Raw genomic sequence first — 14892 nt, forward strand, 5'->3', positions numbered from 1 at the left:
AACGCCCACTTGGCACCCTTTTTGGGCGTTTAACGCCCAGCCAGGTACCCTGGCTGGCGTTAAACGCCAGAAAACCTTCCTCACTGGGCGTTTTTCTGAACGCCCAGTGATGCTGCACACCTGGCGTTAAACGCCCAGAATGGTACCCATTCTGGCATTTAACGCCCAAAATGGTACCATTCCTGGCGTTAAACGCCCAGAATGGCACCCATTCTGGCGTTTAACGCCCAAAATGCACCTTACTGGCGTTTTTTCGCCAGTAAGCTCATTTTCTCTGCTTTTTGAGCTGAATCCTTCTGTAACTCTGTGAATTCCTTCATTTTTGATATTTGCCTCTGTAAGAACAATTCAAACAACCTACTAATGACTGGGTTGCCTCCCAGTAAGCGCTTCTTTACTGTCTTTAGCTGGACTTTCACTGAGAATCACTCTAGTCTCAGTTTTGAGCACTCCTGCTCAAAGTTTCCTTCAAGATAATGTTTGATTCTCTGTCCATTAACAATGAACTTCTTATCAGAATCAATATCCTGAAGCTCAACATATCCATATGGTGACACTCCTGTAATCACATATGGACCCCCCCAACGGGATTTGAGTTTTCCTGGAAACAGTTTGAGCCTAGAGTTGAAGAGCAGAACTTTTTGTCCTGGCTCAAAGACTCTGGTTGACAATTTCCTGTCATGCCATTTCTTTGCCTTTTCCTTATAAATTTTTGCATTTTCAAAGGCATTGAGTCTGAACTCCTCTAGCTCATTCAGCTGTAGCAGTCTTTTTTCACCAGCTAACTGTGCATCCATGTTTAGGAATCTGGTTGCCCAATAGGCTTTATGTTCCAGTTCCACAGGCAAATGGCAGGCCTTCCCATACACCAATTGGTATGGAGAGGTGCCTATAGGAGTCTTGAATGCTGTTCTGTATGCCCACAGAGCATCATCCAAGCTCTTTGCCCAATCCTTTCTTCGGGCCATCACAGTCCGTTCTAGGATTCTTTTTAGTTCTCTGTTAGAGACCTCTGCTTGCCCATTTGTCTGTGGATGATACGGAGTTGCCACTTTGTGGCTAATTCCATATCTAACCATAGCAGAGTATAGTTGTTTATTGCAGAAATGAGTGCCCCCATCACTGATTAGCACTCTGGGAACGCCAAATCTGCTGAAAATGTTCTTCTGGAGGAATTTCAGTACAGTCTTAGTATCATTAGTGGGTGTAGCAATTGCTTCTACCCACTTAGATACATAGTCCACTGCCACCAGAATGTAAGTGTTTGAGTATGATGGTGGGAATGGCCCCATGAAGTCAATTCCCCATACATCAAACAGCTCTATCTCTAATATCCCTTGTTGAGGCATGGCATATCCATGAGGCAGGTTACCAGCTCTTTGGCAACTGTCACAGTTACGCACAAACTCTCGAGAATCTTTATAGAGAGTAGGCCAGTAGAAGCCACATTGGAGGACTTTAGTGGCTGTTCGCTCACTTCCAAAATGTCCTCCATACTGTGATCCATGGCAGTGCCATAGGATCCTCTGTGCTTCTTCTCTGGGTACACACCTGCGGATCACTCCGTCAGCACATCTCTTAAAGAGATATGGTTCATCCCAAAGGTAGTATTTGGCATCTGAAATTAATTTCTTTCTCTGCATGTAACTGTACTCTTTGGGTATGAACCTCACAGCTTTATAGTTTGCAATGTCTGCAAACCATGGAGCTTCCTGAATGGCAAATAATTGCTCATCTGGGAAAGTCTCAGAAATCTCAGTAGAAGGGAGGGACGCCCCAACTACTGGCTCTATTCTGGACAGATGATCAGCTACCTGATTCTCTGTCCCTTTTCTGTCTCTTATTTCTATATCAAACTCTTGCAGAAGCAACACCCATCTTATAAGCCTGGGTTTTGAATCCTGCTTTGTGAGTAAGTATTTAAGAGCAGCATGGTCAGTGTACACAATCACTTTGGATCCTACTAGGTAGGATCTAAACTTGTCAATGGCATAAACCACTGCAAGTAATTCTTTTTCTGTGGTTGTGTAATTCTTCTGTGCATCATTTAGAACACGGCTGGCATAATAAATGACATGCAGAAGTTTATTATGCCTCTGTCCCAACACTGCACCAATGGCATGATCACTGGCATCACACATTAATTCAAATGGTAATGCCCAATCTGGTGCAGAGATAACTGGTGCTGTGACCAGCTTAGCTTTCAGGGTCTCAAATGCCTGCAGACACTCATTATCAAAGATAAATGGAGTGTCAGCAGCTAGCAGATTACTCAGAGGTTTGGCAATTTTCGAAAAATCCTTGATAAACCTTCTGTAAAATCCTGCATGTCCCAGAAAGCTTCTGATTGCCTTAACATTGGCAGGTGGTGGTAATTTTTCAATTACCTCTACCTTTGCCTTATCCACCTCTATTCCCCTGCTTGAAATTTTGTGCCCAAGGACAATTCCTTCAGTCACCATAAAGTGACATTTCTCCCAGTTTAAAACCAGGTTAGTCTCTTGGCATCTTTTCAGGACAAGTGATAGGTGGTTAAGACAGGAGCTGAATGAGTCTCCATATACTGAAAAGTCATCCATGAAGACTTCCAGAAATTTCTCTACCATATCTGAAAAGATAGAGAGCATGCACCTCTGAAAGGTTGCAGGTGCATTGCACAGACCAAAAGGCATTCTCCTATAGGCAAACACGCCTGAAGGGCAGGTGAATGCTGTTTTCTCTTGGTCCTGAGGGTCTACTGCAATTTGGTTGTAGCCTGAATAGCCATCCAAAAAGCAGTAATAGTCATGGCCAGCTAGTCTTTCTAGCATTTGGTCTATGAATGGTAAAGGAAAATGATCCTTTCTGGTGGCTGTATTGAGCCTTCTGTAGTCAATACACATGCGCCACCCTGTGACTGTCCTTGTGGGAACCAGTTCATTTTTTTCATTATGAACCACTGTCATGCCTCCCTTTTTGGGAACAACTTGGACAGGGCTCACCCAGGGCTATCAGAAATAGGATAAATGATCCCAGCCTCTAGTAATTTAGTGACCTCTTTCTGCACCACCTCCTTCATGGCTGGATTTAGCCTCCTCTGTGGTTGAACCACTGGTTTGGCATTATCCTCCAACTGGATCTTGTGCATGCATCTAGCTGGGCTAATGCCCTTAAGATCACTTATGGACCACCCAAGAGCTGTCTTGTGTGTCCTTAGCACTTGAATCAGTGCTTCCTCTTCCTGTGAATTTAAAGCAGAGCTTATAATCACTGGAAAAGTGTCACCCTCTCCCAGAAATGCATATTTCAAGGATGATGGTAATGGTTTGAGTTCAGGCTTGGGAGGCTTATCCTCCTCCTGAGGAATTTTCGAAAATTCCTTTACTTCCTCTAGTTCTTCTTGATCAGGTTGAGCATCTTTGAAGATGTCCTCAAGCTCTGATTCTAGGCTTTCAGCCATATTGATCTCTTCTACCAGAGAATCAATAATGTCAACGTCCATGCAGTCTTCTGGTGTGTCTGGATGCTGCATAGCTTTCACAGCATTCAACTTGAACTCATCCTCATTGACTCTCAGGGTTACTTCTCCTTTATGTACATCAATGAGAGTTCGTCCAGTTGCTAGGAAAGGTCTTCCTAGAATGAGAGTTGCACTTTTGTGCTCCTCCATTTCCAGCACCACAAAGTCAGTTGGAAAGGCAAATGGCCCAACCTTGACAATCATGTCCTCTATTATGCCTGATGGGTGTTTAATGGAACCATCAGCAAGTTGGAGGCATATCCTGGTTGGTTTGACTTCTCCAGTCAACCCAAGCTTTCTGATAGTGGATGCAGGTATTAGATTGATGCTTGCTCCAAGATCACATAGGGCTATCTTGGTGCAGGCGCCTTCTAATGTGCAGGGTATCATAAAGCTTCCAGGATCTTGAAGCTTTTCTGGTAAGCTTTTCAAAATGACTGCACTGCATTCTTCAGTGAGAAACACTTTTTCAGTTTCTCTCCAATTCTTCTTATGGCTTAAGATCTCTTTTATGAACTTAGCATAAGAGGGTATTTGCTCAAGTGCCTCTGCAAACGGAATCTTTATTTCAAGAGTCCTTAGATAGTCTGCAAAGCGGGCAAATTGCTTATCCTGTTCCGCTTTGCGGAGTTTTTGAGGATAAGGCATCTTGGCTTGATATTCTTCAACCTTAGATGCTGCAGGTTTATTCCGTACAGAAATGGTTGAAGAGGCCTTGTTAGGGGGATAATCATCAGAACTCTCAGGTGCCTGATTCTCCTTGGGCGTTTGAACGCCAGGAGTGGATGAAGTTTGGGCGTTAAACGCCAACTTCTCCCCCTTTTCTGGCGTTTGAACGCCAAAACTGGGCAGGGAATGGGTGTTTAACGCCAGCTTTCCTCCCTGTTCTGGCGTTTGAACGCCAGTATTGGGCAAGGAATGGGCGTTTAACGCCAACTTTCCTTCCCTTTCTGGCGTTTGAACGCCAATAATATTCCTCTCTGGGCTCTTACTGTCCTCAGAGGGATTTTGAACAGTGGCTTGGTCATCCTCTGTCAACTGTTCCTTAATTGACTTCTTGCTCTTTTGAGCAGTGGCATTCAGTGTTTTCCCACTCCTCAGTTGAACTGCTTGACATTCTTCTGTTATTTGATTAGATATTTGCTGTTTTGCTTGATTCAACTGCAGTTCTATGCTCTTGTTAGCAACCTTAGTATCATGGAGCATTTCTTTAAATTCTGCTAACTGTTCTGTCATCAGGAGCAATTGTTGATTAAGCTCATTCATCTGTTCTTGAGGATCAGGATCATTGACTACTGCCATGACCTCTTCTTGTGGAACGAATTCCTTGCTAGAATATAAGTATTGGTTTCTAGCAACAATGTCTATAAGCTCTTGAGCTTCTTCAATTGTCTTTCTCATGTGTATAGATCCACCAGCTGAGTGGTCTAAAGACATCTGAGCTTTTTCTGTAAGCCCATAGTAGAAGATGTCTAACTGTACCCACTCTGAAAACATTTCAGAGGGGCATTTTCTGAGCATACCTCTATACCTCTCCCAGGCATCATAAAGGGATTCATTATCCTCTTGTTTAAAGCCTTGGATGTCCAGCCTTAGCTGTGTCATCCTTTTTGGAGGGTAAAAATGATTCAGGAATTTTTCTGATAACTGTTTCCATGTCTTTATGCTTGCTGTAGGTTGGTTATTCAACCACCTTTTTGCTTGATCTTTTACAGCAAATGGAAACAATAACAGTCTGTAGACATCCTGATCCACCTCTTTATCATGTATTGTGTCAGCAATTTGTATGAACTGTGCCAGAAACTCAGTAGGTTCTTCCTCTGGAAGACCGGAATACTGACAATTTTGCTGCACTATGATAATGAGTTGAGGGTTTAGCTCAAAGCTGCTTGCTTTGATGGGAGGTACACAGATGCTACTCCCATATGCAGCTGTACTGGGGTTGGCATAGGACCCCAGAGTCCTTCTGGACTGGTTAATTCCACTTAAGTCCATAATGGACAAAAGGGAAATGATAATAATTGCAAAGAGATAAATTTTGTTTGTTTTTTTTTTTTTTGAAATAACCGAAAAATAAAAATAAAAACAAAAAGGAAATTTAAAATAAAGATTCGAAAATCAAAAGGAAAATAAAATAAGATTTCGCAAATTAGAAAGAAAATAAAATCAAAGGAAATTGAGAGCTGAATCAATTAGTTAATTAAAAAGAGATTTTGAAAACAGCAATTAAGAAGATATGATTGAAAAGTTTTTATGAAAAAGATTTGATTTTTTTTTTTTTTAAAAAGAGGAAAGAGAAAAACACAAAAGGACACCAAACTTAAAATTTTAGAAAATCAAACACTATTTTTTTCGAAAATTTTAAAGGAAAAACACAAAGAGGACACCAAACTTAGAACTTTTATGAATCAAAAAGGGACTAAGAACATGCAAAAATCGAAAATAAAAAAGAAAAACAAAAGCATGCAAATGACACCAAACTTAAAATATGAAACTAGACTCACTAAAAGACTCTAAACCAACAAAAATAAAACAGTCCTAATCTAAGCAACAAGACAAGCCGTCAGTTGTCCAAACTCGAACAATCCCCGGCAACGGCGCCAAAAACTTGGTGCACGAAATTGCAATAACACTTTTGCAATCCCGCACAACTAACCAGCAAGTGCACTGGGTCGTCCAAGTAATACCTTGCGTGAGCAAGGGTCGATCCCACGGAGATTGTCGGCTTGAAGCAAGCTATGGTTATCTTGTAAATCTTAGTTAGGATATCAGAAATTATCAGGATTGTTTGTGAAAAGCGAAAGAACATGAAATAGTTACTTGTTTTGCAGTAATGGAGAATAGGTTGAGGTTTGGAGATGCTCCATCTTCTGAATCTCTGCTTTCCTGCTGTCTCCTTCTTCAGTCACGCAAGTCTCCTTCCATGGCAAGCTGTATGTAGGGTTTCACCATTGTCAGTGGCTACCTCCCATCCTCTCATTGGAACGATTCCTAATGCCCTGTCACGGCACGACATTCCATCTGTCGGTTCTCAATCAGACCGGAGTAGAATCCAGTGATTCTTTTGGCGTCTGTCACTAACGCCCCGCCTTCAGGAGATTGAAGCACGTCACAGTCATTCAGTCATAGAATCCTACTCAGAATACCACAGACAAGGTTTAGACCTTCCGGATTCTCTTGAATGCCGCCATCAGTCTATCTTATACCACGAAGATTCCGATTAAAGAATCCAAGAGATAACTACTTAATCTAAGGTAGAACGGAGGTGGTTGTCAGTCACACGTTCATGGTTGAGAATGATGATGATTGTCACGGATCATCACATTCATCCGGATTAAGAACAAGTATTATCTTGGAATGGAAGCAAGCATGATTGAATGAGAAACAGTAGTAATTGCATTAATCCATCAAGACACAGCAGAGCTCCTCACCCCAACCATGGGGTTTAGAGACTCATGCTGTGGAAGAAAACGTGTACAATGTCATAAGGTAATCAAAAGGTCGCCTGAGGTACCGATTACAAAGTCAAAAGGTCCTATAAGTAGTAAACTAGTATCCTAAGGTTTACAGAAATGAGTAAATGACAGAAAAATCCACTTCCGGGCCCACTTGGTGTGTGCTTGGGCTGAGCATTGAAGCTTTTATGTGTAGAGACGTTTTCTGGAGTTAAACGCCAGTTCTCATGCCAGTTTGGGCGTTTAACTCCAAGTTTTATGCCAGTTCCGGCGTTTAACGCTGGAATTTCTGAGGCCGGTTTGCTACGCAGGTTTGGGCCATCAAATCTTGGGCAAAGTATGGACTATTATATATTGCTGGAAAGCCCTGGATGTCTACTTTCCAACGCCGTTGAGAGCGCGCCAATTGGGCTTCTGTAGCTCCAGAAAATCCGCTTCGAGTGCAGGGAGGTCAGAATCCAACAGCATCTGCAGTCCTTTTCAGTCTCTGGATCAGATTTTTGCTCAGAACCTTCAATTTCAGTCAGAAAATACCTGAAATCACAGAAAAACACACAAACTCATAGTAAAGTCCAGAAAAGTGAATTTTAATTAAAAACTAATAAAAATATACTAAAAACTAACTAAAAGATACTAAAAACATACTAAAAACAATGCCAAAAAGTGTACAAATTATCCGCTCATCACCTCTCAAGCCTTGTTTTCTTATGTTGCCCTCCTAGAGGGCAGTGTGCCCTTGTGGAGGGCAATGCTTGCTTCCTCCTTTCCATGCGCCACACTTTTTCTCTCTTGGGCCATGCTTCCTTAAGCCACGCTTTCCTCTTTTCTTCTTTTCTTCACCTACAATAAACCAAAACAACCACTCCAAGTATCACTAAATTCACAAGGCTTATAAATCAATTAAAAATCAATTAAATTCATCTTAAACCTCATGAGTTAACATTAATTTCATGGTGGTTGTTTGATTTAAAGAAGTTATGCATTTTCACTCCAAATCACTTACTTAGGATGCAAGAAAGTGCATAAAGGCTAATAAAACAAGTGAAATTAGCTTGAAAAATGGGTATATGATGACCAGTCATCAGGTCCCCCGCCCCGGGTCCAAGGTTGAGCACGGGCGTCGGGCTGCTGTAAACCCCGATCACCAAAGGACCAAGAAAGGAAACACGTCCATGCACGGCCCATCTAGGCACCACCTAGGGAGCATGGCGTGGTGGAGTTGTTGATGCGCATAAACTTGTTATGCTACGATTTTAGGAAATTGCACGAACGGCAAAATTCCTTCCGGCAAGTGCACCAGTTATCGTCAAGTAAAAAACTCACAATAGAGTGAGGTCGAATCCCACAAGGATTGGTTGAATGAGCAATTCGAAATAGAAGTTTGTTTAGTTGAGCGGAATCAACTCTTGGATGTGAATTGCATAAAGTAAATGTGGCAGGAAACGTAAATTGCAAGGAATTGAAATTGCATAAACTTAAATTGCGAGAATTAAGGTGCAAGAAGTAAATTGCTGAAAGTAAAAGGGAATTGGGGTGATTGCATGAATTGAAATTTGCAGAATGTAAATAGAAAGTGTAGATCAGAAAGAGGGGTTCATTGGGGTCAGGAGATATTGAAATCTCCGAATCAAAACATTTTCATCTCTTCCTCAACCAATGCATTCATTGAATCTTGCTTGGCAATCTTATATGATTGGATCCCAATTCCTTGGCTCACCAATTCTCTCTAAAAACAAACAAATTCCCAATCCCTTGGTTTAAATGTTCATAAGAAGAGATGATGCTTGATCACTGATTATACCACACAGTTTCATGAACCACAATTTGGTAGGATTACATGTCACAATATCCATCCAAACCCCAATCCAATTCACTGTGAGAAAGCTTCTCTAGCATGAATCCATCATTCCTTTCCCAAGGTTCCGAAGGATTCCAATTATGGGTAGTTTCTTTCCCAAGACAACTACCAAATGGAGTTAGATCGAGAAGCTTTCTAACAAAATTCAAGAGAAAAGATTGAATAAGAAGATAAAAACTATTATTGATTCATTGAATTACAATAGAGCTCCCTAACCCAATGAAGGGGGTTTAGTGAGTCATAGCTCTGAATTCAATTACAAAGTATCAAAAATAGCAAAATGATCAAAAGTTCCAAAATGTCCAAAAGTCCCAACTAACTTCAATTCTATCCTATTTATACACTTTCTAAATTGAGCTTCTGTTGTGTTTCTTGGGCTTTGAGGCTTTTCCTTGGTTTCCTTTTGCTTTGGGTTTATGGTCCATAATCCTGATGAGGCTGTGATCCCATTCTGTAACATTCATTGAGCAAACTTAGTGATAAACAAGTAATGACACAAGACTCAACAATTTGAAGTTCCAGACTCATCAATTCTTCCGGCCCAATCCCATAAACCATGATATTCAATTGGGTTTCATACCATAATACGATTAAGTTGAACTTTGTGCTCAAAAGCTAACTTAAACTTCAATATATTTGGCCCAGAAACCCTTTCAAAAAGTGGCGTTTAAGTTGAAGTTTAAGTTTCAGTTTAAGGTTAAACTGAAACTTAAACGTGGAAATGGAAGAAAGTAACTATGGGTTGTGGTATGGTCGAACACGTTTAAGCTTTAGTTTAAGGTTAAACTAAAGCTTAAACGTGGAATAGAAGAAAGCAACCCTGGAGGCAATTTGAGTCGAACACGTTTAACCTCCAATTTGAGGTTAAACTGGAGGTTAAACGTGGAAAATGAAAAGGCAACCCTGGAAGAGAGAAATAGTCGAACACGTTTAACCTCCAGTTTGAGGTCAAACTGGAGGTTAAACGTGGAAAATGAGAAGGCAACCCTGGAGGCAATTTGTGGTCGAACACGTTTAACCTCCAGTTTAAGGTTAAATTGGAGGTTAAACGTGGGAATGAAGAAAGTAGCCCAGGAGTGTGGATAAGTGTCGAACACGTTTAAGCTCCAGTTTGAGGTTAAACTGGAGCTTAAACGTGGAAATGCTCCTTTGGTTAAAGTCTCATTCTGGCGTTTAACCTTCAGTTTAAGGTTAAACTGGAGGTTAAATGCCAGTTTCCTCTTTTCTCAGCTTTCATGATTCTGGCGTTTAACACCCAGTTTAACCTTAAACTGGAGGTTAAACGCCAATTTCAGCTTTGATTCATTTCTCATTCTGGCGTTTAACTTCCAGTTTAAGGTTAAACTGGAGGTTAAACGCCACTTTCAGCATTATATGGCTTGGCAGTTTAAGTTCCAGTTTAAGCTTAAACTGGAGCTTAAACTCCACATGTGATATTCAAGCTTCCTTTATTGATTTTGTTGCTTCCTTGCCTAGCCTCTTCTTCCCTGAAATCATCCAAACAACTGCATCAAGGTCTTGCAAAATTTCATGAGAATTCTTCCATTCATAGCATTCAAGGAATATAACTAAAAACTCATGGAATTTGCATTAAAATTTTCATGTTTGAATGATTTAAGACAAGCATGACTATTTGGCCCAAATGATTACTTAAGGCTCAAGAAAATGCATAAAACAACTAAAAATAAAAGAAAAAGGCTAGTGAAACTAGCCTAAGATGCCTTGGCATCACAACACCAAACTTAATCCTTGCTTGTCCCCAAGCAAGTCCTTAGTTATTTGAGAAGAAAGTATGAAACAGAAAGCAATTACATTGGCTATATTAGCAAGCATTTGAAGTTCATCAGAAGGGTTTTATGCAGAAAGTTGCAGCATCACTTTTTCATTCTTATCAGGTAGGATTATCACTTTTTTATTGCATCCATCAAACACTGCTATGGCCTCTTGTTATTCTTATGTCCTTGGCACTTTTTCCTTTCTTTGTTTTTCTTTTTCTTAGAGCTCCTTTGCTCCTTGTTTGCTCAGTGTCATGTGTTGCACAAGCCTTTGGCATTTTCTTTTTCTTATCAGTGCAGTACACATATCCACTACAGGCATTTTAGTTCACATTTCTTTTTGAGACATTGGTGCCCAGCACCTCTTTGTGTAACTAAATGTTTTGTAGCTAGGTTGCTCTTGATAATGGACTTTTGGTTGATAATCCCGGGTTAGTTAACCCAAGTTACCAAGTGTTGAAACACTCCACAGAACCTATTCATCCAAGCAGATCCTAGTACATAAACACCACAGGCATATGTCTCAAAAGTTCAAACCATTGGTGCCTAGCTTTATTTTCTTAATTCTTTTGCTTTTTGGTTGCCCTTTTTCAGTGGCTTTTCTTCTTCTTTTTCTTTCTTTTTCATGGCCAAAGACATTTATTCATCAAGATCCATAGACAGTATTCAACTTCTACACAAAAAAATGATAATTCTACACTCAATTTCCAGTGAGCTAACTAAACAATCAAGCATGCATACCACCACTTAATTCTACTTGATTTGTCACTAATTGAGCCAAGTTACTTTTGTTCAAACTTTTCTTTTAATTTTTGGAAACAGAACAAGCATGGCAAGCATACATTTAAGCAAGTGAAGTTTATCCAGATACTTAGACTATCACTTATTTGGAAATTAAACAAACAGACAAACAAAAACTGCAATGACTCAAACTTAAAGCAGGGGTGCATGCAAACTTCCAATATCAGCAATTCAAAGTACAAGCAATTAAGTGACAATACAACCTTTTAGCATCTTCTTTGTTGTTCATCATCCTTCCTAGCCTTGGTGTTCTTTTTGATGATGATGTATATTCCTTCCATGAGATTGATTGTCTTCCTGCAAAGCTATTAGAAGTTGCTTGTTCCCCAAGCACTTTGAGAATTGGTTAGCATGCATGTATGTTTGTAGGCCTCTGAACTTAGATTGGTGTGTGAACACCAAACTTAGTTCCTTGCCATATGCAGCAATTTGGATCATATGCAGAAAACCTCATGTGCTTTTATTAAGAAAATAACTATGAACTAGAAAAAAAACTATGAACTAGAAATTAAACTATTGTTTAAGTAGTTTCCCTGATTGGTTGGAGCTAGTAACTAGTCATGCTGAGGTAGAAATGTGCTTTTAATGAAGTTTTTGGTGGAACACCAAACTTAGAATCTCACATTCACCCTTGAATTATTTTGGTGTGCAACACCAAACTTAGCTCCTTGCAATACAGATAAATCTACTTAACTCTTTTATTGAAATAACTAGAAAAGAAAAACTACCTTTGGTTGGGTTGCCTCCCAACAAGCGCTCGTTTACTGTCATTAGCTTGACATGTTGTTCCTGACTTTCTTCCTCTTCCTCCAGTTCGTTAAGAGGAATGACTTCAAGTGGATAAAGGAGCTAGTTAGTGCCCCTTGTTGTAAATGCCTCTTTCCAGCAAGCTTTCCCTTGTGATTGGCTTGAGTGAACTTGCTTGTTGGCTCAGGAGTTGGATTGTTCTTCGACCTTCTCTTCTTCATGGATATGGTCCTTTGTTTCTCGGTCACAATCCTCATTTTGGTGCTTGTTTCTACTGCCTTCACATCCTTGATCTCAGAACTTGGTTGTTGTTGGACAGTTGGAGTATACTGTTCATCAAAAGCTTCCTGAATTTGTGGTTCAATGAACCCTTCCTCTTTGCAACTCTCTGTTTCATTGGAGTGTGATCTCCCTTGATTGACTTTCTCCCTTTCTTGTTCTTCTGATTCCTCCCTTGTGTTTGCCATGGTATCACTAGAAGAATTGTGGGTAGGGATTTGCTTTGATAGATATCCAATTTGTGCTTCTAGCTTTTGAATGGCAGCACCTTGATTTTGTAAGTTGGATATCACTTCTTCCTTAAAGCCTTTCAAATCGGCCACATCTCTGCCCATAGTTGCAAGCATTCCTTCTATCCTGTTTAATTGATCTTGAAATTGTTGGTTCGGATTGGGTTGATGAGGTTGATTATCTTGGCTGTGATATGGTGGCTGGGAGTATGTGTTTTGTGTGGGCTGATAGAGTCCTTGGTTGGAGTGTTGGTAGTGGTATGACTCTTGTGTGTAGTGGAATGAGTCTTGTGGATAGTGAAATGAATTGTATGAATTTGAGAAGGAATTTTGTGCTGAGAAATGCTCAAGTGATGAAGAATTTGGATATGTAAAACTAGGAGGTGAGGTTGGATAATTAAGAGGTGATGGCTCTTGATGAATGGGTTGTGAATAAGTGAAATCTCTTTGGTTTTGATCTTCCCAGCCACAACTTGAGTAGTGATCAAATTCACCAAAACATGGACCATTTTGTGGCTCTGGGAAGTACCCCGTTTCCTGTTCCTGATACTTCCACCCACCATGAGCATAATAACATGAATCATTCTGTGGTGGTGGAGAGTTTCTCATGAATTTTGATTGACCAAAAGATGATGGATACTCCTTTCTTTTTTGCAATGTGCTCAGTCTCAAACAATACTCATCCAAAGATAGTGGAAATTTCATAGTGAGGCAATATCACAAACAGCTGGTGGTTAGTATGCTAACAAGTGAATAAGCAAAGAAAACAAATTAAAATTTGCAGAAATTAGCAGTAATAAACTGAAACAAAAACTATTAACAAAAGAAAAGAAAAATTGCTCAATCTAGTTAACTTCCAATTTGAGAATTGTCAATCGAAAACCAATCCCCGGCAACGGCGCCATAAACTTGATGCGCATAAACTTGTTATGCTACGATTTTAGGAAATTGCACGAACGGCAAAATTCCTTCCGGCAAGTGCACCGGTTATCGTCAAGTAAAAAACTCACAATAGAGTGAGGTCGAATCCCACAAGGATTGGTTGAATGAGCAATTCGAAATAGAAGTTTGTTTAGTTGAGCGGAATCAACTCTTGGATGTGAATTGCATAAAGAAAATGTGGCAGGAAACGTAAATTGCAAGGAATTGAAATTGCATAAACTTAAATTGCGAGAATTAAGGTGCGAGAAGTAAATTGCTGAAAGTAAAAGGGAATTGGGGTGATTGCATGAATTGAAATTTGCAGAATGTAAATAGAAAGTGTAGATCAGAAAGAGGGGTTCATTGGGGTCAGGAGATATTGAAATCTCCGAATCAAAACATTTTCATCTCTTCCTCATCCAATGCATTCAAACCCCAATCCAATTCACTGTGAGAAAGCTTCTCTAGCATGAATCCATCATTCCTTTCCCAAGGTTCCGAAGGATTCCAATTATGGGTAGTTTCTTTCCCAAGACAACTACCCAATGGAGTTAGATCGAGAAGCTTTCTAACAAAATTCAAGAGAAAAGATTGAAGAAGAAGATAAAAACTATTATTGATTCATTGAATTACAATAGAGCTCCCTAACCCAATGAAGGGGGTTTAGTGAGTCATAGCTCTGAATTCAATTACAAAGTATCAAAAATAGCAAAATGATCAAAAGTTCCAAAATGTCCAAAAGTCCCAACTAACTTCAATTCTATCCTATTTATACACTTTCTAAATTGAGCTTCTGTTGTGTTTCTTGGGCTTTGAGGCTTTTCCTTGGTTTCCTTTTGCTTTGGGTTTATGGTCCATAATCCTGATGAGGCTGTGATCCCATTCTGTAACATTCATTGAGCAAACTTAGTGATAAACAAGTAATGACACAAGACTCAACAATTTGAAGTTCCAGACTCATCAATTCTTCCGGCCCAATCCCATAAACCATGATATTCAATTGGGTTTCATACCATAATACGTTTAAGTTGAACTTTGTGCTCAAAAGCTAACTTAAACTTCAATATATTTGGCCCAGAAACCCTTTCAAAAAGTGGCGTTTAAGTTGAAGTTTAAGTTTCAGTTTAAGGTTAAACTGAAACTTAAACGTGGAAATGGAAGAAAGCAACTATGGGTTGTGGTATGGTCGAACACGTTTAAGCTTTAGTTTAAGGTTAAACTAAAGCTTAAACGTGGAATAGAAGAAAGCAACCCTGGAGGCAATTTGAGTCGAACACGTTTAACCTCCAGTTTGAGGTTAAACTGGAGGTTAAATGTGGAAAATGAA

The sequence above is a fragment of the Arachis stenosperma genome, chromosome 1, assembly GCF_014773155.1.
Source record: "Arachis stenosperma cultivar V10309 chromosome 1, arast.V10309.gnm1.PFL2, whole genome shotgun sequence".
NCBI lineage: Eukaryota > Viridiplantae > Streptophyta > Magnoliopsida > Fabales > Fabaceae > Arachis > Arachis stenosperma.